Source organism: Vanacampus margaritifer, unplaced genomic scaffold (assembly GCF_051991255.1).
Source record: "Vanacampus margaritifer isolate UIUO_Vmar unplaced genomic scaffold, RoL_Vmar_1.0 HiC_scaffold_53, whole genome shotgun sequence".
In the NCBI taxonomy this organism is placed as follows: domain Eukaryota; kingdom Metazoa; phylum Chordata; class Actinopteri; order Syngnathiformes; family Syngnathidae; genus Vanacampus; species Vanacampus margaritifer.
This window is the reverse complement of record NW_027520763.1, coordinates 1-7,500: the sequence shown is the minus strand read 5'-3', so window position 1 is coordinate 7,500 and position 7,500 is coordinate 1.

Sequence of the window (7,500 nt, the reverse complement as noted above, 5' to 3'; positions counted from 1 at the left end):
TGTGTTCGGGGCTTGTTGCTGGTCGTTGGTGCCTGTGTTCGGGGCTTGTTGCTGGTCGTTGGTGCCTGTGTTCGGGGCTTGTTGCTGGTCGTTGGTGCCTGTGTTCGGGGCTTGTTGCTGGTCGTTGGTGCCTGTGTTCGGGGCTTGTTGCTGGTCGTTGGTGCCTGTGTTCGGGGCTTGTTGCTGGTCGTTGGTGCCTGTGTTCGGGGCTTGTTGCTGGCCGTTGGGGCCTGTGTTCGGGGCTTGTTGCTGGCCGTTGGTGCCTGTGTTCGGGGCTTGTTGCTGGTCGTTGGTGCCTGTGTTCGGGGCTTGTTGCTGGTCGTTGGTGCCTGTGTTCGGGGCTTGTTGCTGGTCGTTGGTGCCTGTGTTCGGGGCTTGTTGCTGGTCGTTGGTGCCTGTGTTCGGGGCTTGTTGCTGGTCGTTGGTGCCTGTGTTCGGGGCTTGTTGCTGGTCGTTGGTGCCTGTGTTCGGGGCTTGTTGCTGGTCGTTGGTGCCTGTGTTCGGGGCTTGTTGCTGGTCGTTGGTGCCTGTGTTCGGGGCTTGTTGCTGGTCGTTGGTGCCTGTGTTCGGGGCTTGTTGCTGGTCGTTGGTGCCTGTGTTCGGGGCTTGTTGCTGGTCGTTGGTGCCTGTGTTCGGGGCTTGTTGCTGGTCGTTGGTGCCTGTGTTCGGGGCTTGTTGCTGGTCGTTGGTGCCTGTGTTCGGGGCTTGTTGCTGGCTGTTGGGGCCTGTGTTCGGGGCTTGTTGCTGGTTGTTGGCGGGGCTCCATGATGGCGGGTGACCAGGGGCGACTGGCGGGTGACCAGGGGTCAAAATCGGCTGGCGGGTGCCCAGGGGTTGACATTGGATGGCGGGTGACCAGGGGTCAAAATCGGCTGGCGGGTGCCCAGGGGTTGACATTGGATGGAGGGTGCCCAGGGGTCAAAATCGACTGGCGGGTGCCCAGGGGTTGACATTGAATGGCGGGTGCCCAGGGGTCGAAATCGACTGGCGGGTGCCCAGGGGTTGACATTGGATGGCGGGTGCCCAGGGGTCGAAATCGACTGGCGGGTGCCCAGGGGTTGACATTGGATGGCGGGTGCCCAGGGGTCAAAATCGACTGGCGGGTGCCCAGGGGTTGAAATTGACCAGGGGGAGAGCGCCTGCCATAGCCGAAATAGGAGCGCTATGGGCGGCCTGCCTCAGCAGATTTGGCCCCCCAAATCCTGGTTCTCAAAAATTTTCAAAGTCAACTTTTTTCAAAATATTTTCAGAGTGCCACTTCCCAGGGGGATTCTCGCCTGCCATAGCCGAAATAGGAGCGCCATGGGCGGCCTCAGTGAGCACATTTGGCCCCCCCATCCTGGAGCGCCATGGACCAGGGGGAGAGCGCCTCTCTTTGGGGCTTGTTGCTGGCTGTTGGCGGGGCTCCATGGACCAGGGGGAGAGCGCCATGGACCAGGGGGAGAGCGCCTCTCTTCGGGGCTTGATGCCTGTTGGCGGGGCTCCATGGACCAGGGGGAGAGCGCCTCTCTGTGGGGCTTGTTGCTGGCTATTGGCGGGGCTCCATGGACCAGGGGGAGAGCGCCTCTCTTTGGGGCTTGTTGCTGGCTGTTGGCGGGGCTCCATGGACCAGGGGGAGAGCGCCATGGACCAGGGGGAGAGCACCTGCCATAGCCGAAATAAGAGCACTATAGGCGGCCGCCCTCAGCACATTTGGCCCCCCAAATCCTGGTTCTCAAAAATTTTCAAAGTCAACTTTTTTCAAAATATTTTCAGAGTGCCACTTCCCAGGGGGATTCTCGCCTGCCATAGCCGAAATAGGAGCGCCATGGGCGGCCTCAGTGAGCACATTTGGCCCCCCCATCCTGGAGCGCCATGGACCAGGGGGAGAGCGCCTCTCTTTGGGGCTTGTTGCTGGCTGTTGGCGGGGCTCCATGGACCAGGGGGAGAGCGCCATGGACCAGGGGGAGAGCGCCTCTCTTCGGGGCTTGATGCCTGTTGGCGGGGCTCCATGGACCAGGGGGAGAGCGCCTCTCTTTGGGGCTTGTTGCTGGCTATTGGCGGGGCTCCATGGACCAGGGGGAGAGCGCCTCTCTTTGGGGCTTGTTGCTGGCTGTTGGCGGGGCTCCATGGACCAGGGGGAGAGCGCCATGGACCAGGGGGAGAGCACCTGCCATAGCCGAAATAAGAGCACTATAGGCGGCCGCCCTCAGCACATTTGGCCCCCCAATCCTGGTTCTCAAATTTTTTCAAAGTCAACTTTTTTCGAAATATTTTCAGAGTGCCACCTCCAGCGGGGGCTCTCGCCTGCCATAGCCGAAATAAGAGCACTATGGGCGGCCGCCCTCAGCACATTTGGCCCCCCCATCCTGGAGCGCCATGGACCAGGAGGAGAGCGCCTCTCTTCGGGGCTTGATGCCTGTTGGCGGGGCTCCATGGACCAGGGGGAGAGCGCCTCTCTTTGGGGCTTGTTGCTGGCTGTTGGCGTGGCTCCATGGACCAGGGGGAGAGCGCCATGGACCAGGGGGAGAGCACCTGCCATAGCCGAAATAAGAGCACTATAGGCGGCCGCCCTCAGCACATTTGGCCCCCCCATCCTGGAGCGCCATGGACCAGGAGGAGAGCGCCTCTCTTCGGGGCTTGATGCCTGTTGGCGGGGCTCCATGGACCAGGGGGAGAGCGCCTCTCTTTGGGGCTTGTTGCTGGCTGTTGGCGTGGCTCCATGGACCAGGGGGAGAGCGCCATGGACCAGGGGGAGAGCACCTGCCATAGCCGAAATAAGAGCACTATAGGCGGCCGCCCTCAGCACATTTGGCCCCCCCATCCTGGAGCGCCATGGACCAGGAGGAGAGCGCCTCTCTTCGGGGCTTGATGCCTGTTGGCGGGGCTCCATGGACCAGGGGGAGAGCGCCTCTCTTTGGGGCTTGTTGCTGGCTGTTGGCGTGGCTCCATGGACCAGGGGGAGAGCGCCATGGACCAGGGGGAGAGCACCTGCCATAGCCGAAATAAGAGCACTATAGGCGGCCGCCCTCAGCACATTTGGCCCCCCCATCCTGGAGCGCCATGGACCAGGAGGAGAGCGCCTCTCTTCGGGGCTTGATGCCTGTTGGCGGGGCTCCATGGACCAGGGGGAGAGCGCCTCTCTTTGGGGCTTGTTGCTGGCTGTTGGCGTGGCTCCATGGACCAGGGGGAGAGCGCCATGGACCAGGGGGAGAGCACCTGCCATAGCCGAAATAAGAGCACTATAGGCGGCCGCCCTCAGCACATTTGGCCCCCCCATCCTGGAGCGCCATGGACCAGGGGGAGAGCGCCTCTCTTCGGGGCTTGATGCCTGTTGGCGGGGCTCCATGGACCAGGGGGAGAGCGCCTCTCTTTGGGGCTTGTTGCTGGCTGTTGGCGTGGCTCCATGGACCAGGGGGAGAGCGCCATGGACCAGGGGGAGAGCACCTGCCATAGCCGAAATAAGAGCACTATAGGCGGCCGCCCTCAGCACATTTGGCCCCCCCATCCTGGAGCGCCATGGACCAGGGGGAGAGCGCCTCTCTTCGGGGCTTGATGCCTGTTGGCGGGGCTCCATGGACCAGGGGGAGAGCGCCTCTCTTTGGGGCTTGTTGCTGGCTGTTGGCGTGGCTCCATGGACCAGGGGGAGAGCGCCATGGACCAGGGGGAGAGCACCTGCCATAGCCGAAATAAGAGCACTATAGGCGGCCGCCCTCAGCACATTTGGCCCCCCCATCCTGGAGCGCCATGGACAAGGGGGAGAGCGCCTCTCTTCGGGGCTTGTTGCTGGCTGTTGGCGGGGCTCCATGTACCAGGGGGAGAGCGCCATGGACCAGGGGGAGAGTGCCTCTCTTCGGGGCTTGATGCCTGTTGGCGGGGCTCCATGGACCAGGGAGAGAGCGCCTCTCTTTGGGGCTTGTTGCTGGCTGTTGACGGGGCTCCATGGACCGGGGGGAAAGCGCCATGGACCAGGGGGAGAGCGCCTGCCATAGCCGAAATAGGAGCACTATAGGCGGCCGCCCTCAGCACATTTGGCCTGTCGCCGCTGTCCGCTGGCCGCTGTCCGCTGGCCGCTGTCCGCTGGCCGCTGTCCGCTTTCCCCTTTACTTTCAGCACTTTCAGCACTTTCAGCACTTCCAGCACTTCCAGCACTTCCAGCACTTCCAGCACTTCCAGCTCTTCCCCCTCTTTCCCTTCTTCCAACTGCGGGCGCGCCGGGCGCACAGGGGCTCGTGCGGAGGGGTGTGTGTGCGTGCATGTGCCGAACAAGGAGGAGAGCGCCTCACTTCGGGGCTTGTCGCTGGCCGTCGGCGGGGCTCCAAGGACCAGGGGGAGAGCGCCTCTCTTTGGGGGCTTGATGCTGGCTGTTGGCGCGTGTCTTCGGGGCTCCACGGACCAGTGGGAGAGCGCCTGTCTTCGGGGCTTGATGATGGCCGTTTGCGGGACTCCATGGACCAGGGGGAGAGCGCCATGGACCAGGGGGAGAGCGTCTCTCTTCAGGGCTTGACCAGGGCTCCAATCTTCCCATTGAAATGAATGGCGGGTGACCAGGCGTCCAAATCCCCCATTGAAATGAAGGCCGGGTGCCCAGGGCTCCAATCTCCCCAGTGAAATGAATGGCGGGTGACCAGGCGTCCAAATCCCCCATTGAAATGAAGGCCGGGTGCCCAGGGCTCCAATCTCCCCATTGAAATGAATGGCGGGTGACCAGGCGTCCAAATCCCCCATTGAAATGAAGGCCGGGTGCCCAGGGCTCCAATCTCCCCAGTGAAATGAATGGCGAATGACCAGGCGTCCAAATCCCCCATTGAAATGAAGGCCGGGTGACCAGGGCTCCAATCTCCCCATTGAAATGAATGGCGGGTGACCAGGCGTCCAAATCCCCCATTGAAATGAAGGCCGGGTGACCAGGCGTCCAAATCCCCCCATTGAAATGAATGGCGGGTGACCAGGCGTCCAAATCCCCCATTGAAATGAAGGCCGGGTGCCCAGGGCTCCAATCTCCCCATTGAAATGAATGGCGGGTGACCAGACGTCCAAATCCCCCATTGAAATGAAGGCCGGGTGCCCAGGGCTCCAATCTCCCCATTGAAATGAATGGCGGGTGACCAGGCGTCCAAATCCCCCATTGAAATGAAGGCCGGATGCCCAGGGCTCCAATCTCCCCATTGAAATGAATGCCGGGTGACCAGGCGTCCAAATCCCCCCATTGAAATGAATGGCGGGTGACCAGGCGTCCAAATCCCCCATTGAAATGAAGGCCGGGTGCCCAGGGCTCCAATCTCCCCATTGAAATGAATGGCGGGTGACCAGACGTCCAAATCCCCCATTGAAATGAAGGCCGGATGCCCAGGGCTCCAATCTCCCCATTGAAATGAATGCCGGGTGACCAGGCGTCCATATCCCCCCGCCCCCCCCCCCCCCCCCCCCATTGAAATGAATGACGGGTGACCAGGCAGGCGAGAGCCCCCGCTGCAGAGGCTCCAGAGGTGGCACTCTGAAAATATTTCAAAAAAAGTTGACTTTGAAATTTTTGGAGAACCAGGATTTGGGGGGGGGCAAATGTGCTGAGGCAGGCCGCCCATAGTGCTCCTATTTCGGCCTGGGCGCGCCAGAGCACCCCCCTGGAAGTGGCACTCTGAAAATAATTCAAAAAAAGTTGACTTTGAAAATTTTTGAGAACCAGGATTTGGGGGGGGCAAATGTGCTGAGGCAGGCCGCCCATAGTGCTCCTATTTCGGCCTGGGCGCGCCAGAGCACCCCCCTGGAAGTGGCACTCTGAAAATAATTAAAAAAAAAATGACTTTGAAAATTTTTGAGAACCAGGATTTGGGGGGGGCAAATGTGCTGAGGCAGGCCGCCCATAGTGCTCCTATTTCGGCCTGGGCGCGCCAGAGCACCCCCCTGGAAGTGGCACTCTGAAAATAATTCGAAAAAAGATGACTTTGAAAATTTTTGAGAACCAGGATTTGGGGGGGCAAATCTGCTCAGGCAGGCCGCCCATAGTGCTCCTATTTCGGCCTGGGCGAGCCAGAGCCCCCCCTGGAAGTGCCCCATTCATTTTCAATGGCCGGGTGACCAGGCGTCGAAAAATGCCATAGGAAATGAATGGGGCCCATTCATTTTCAATGGCCGGGTGACCAGGGGGCCAGTACCACCTGCCGCCATTAGGGGCGCTGTAGATAGGGGACCTCGTCCCCCCATTCGAGAGGTTTGCCCCCAAACCTCAAAATGTATGGGGTACAATATCAGGAGCGAGCTTTTTAAGACGAAAAATTTTCAGAGTCAACTTTCTTCGAAATATTTTCAGAGTGCCACTTCCCAGGGGGATTCTCGCTTGCCAAGGCCGAGATAAGAGCACTATGGGCGGCCTGCCTCAACACATTTGGCCCCCCCAAATCCTGGTTCTCAAAAATTTTCAAAGTCAACTTTTTTCGAAATATTTTCAGAGTGCCACTTCCCAGGGGGATTCTCGCTTGCCAAGGCCGAGATAAGAGCACTATGGGCGGCCTGCCTCAGCACATTTGGCCCCCCCAAATCCTGGTTCTCAAAAATTTTCAAAGTCTGCTTTTTTCGAAATATTTTCAGAGTGCCACTTCCCAGGGGGATTCTCGCTTGCCAAGGCCGAGATAAGAGCACTATGGGCGGCCTGCCTCAGCACATTTGGCCCCCCCAAATCCTGGTTCTCAAAAATTTTCAAAGTCTGCTCTTTTCGAAATATTTTCAGAGTGCCACTTCCCAGGGGGATTCTCGCTTGCCAAGGCCGAGATAAGAGCACTATGGGCGGCCTGCCTCAGCACATTTGGCCCCCCCCAAATCCTGGTTCTCAAAAATTTTCAAAGTCTGCTCTTTTCGAAATATTTTCAGAGTGCCACTTCCCAGGGGGATTCTCGCTTGCCATGGCCGAGATAAGAGCACTATGGGCGGCCTGCCTCAGCACATTTGGCCCCCCCCAAATCCTGGTTCTCAAAAATTTTCAAAGTCTGCTCTTTTCGAAATATTTTCAGAGTGCCACTTCCCAGGGGGATTCTCGCTTGCCAAGGCCGAGATAAGAGCACTATGGGCGGCCTGCCTCAGCACATTTGGCCCCCCCCCCAAATACGCCCACCCACCTTCTCCCACGTTACGAGCCGCATGCAAGACCCGCCTTCGGAGGGCCCCCGCCGGCCGGCCTCGCGCCGGTGTTCGGGCGGGCGGCTCCTCCGGCTCGCGGGTCGCCTTCCAGCGCCCCGGCGACACGCGAACGTCGGCCCGATGGCCAGCGCCCGCACGCCCCGGCGCGCCCGATCGGAAGCGAGGCCGAGACGCACCCCACGCTCCGTACCCCGGAGCTGTCACCTGGCTGTCCTACGACGGAGCCCGGCGCCCCGCAGGCCCTCTCGTCCCCCACAGACCCGCGCTCACGCCTCGTCAGGGGGAGCTTGGCGCCCGCAGGCGGCGGCGGTGCCTCCGGAAGCACGGTTTCTCAAACCCTCCCACGAACCGAACACGTAAGGCGAGGCCGAAGCACCTGGCACGCCG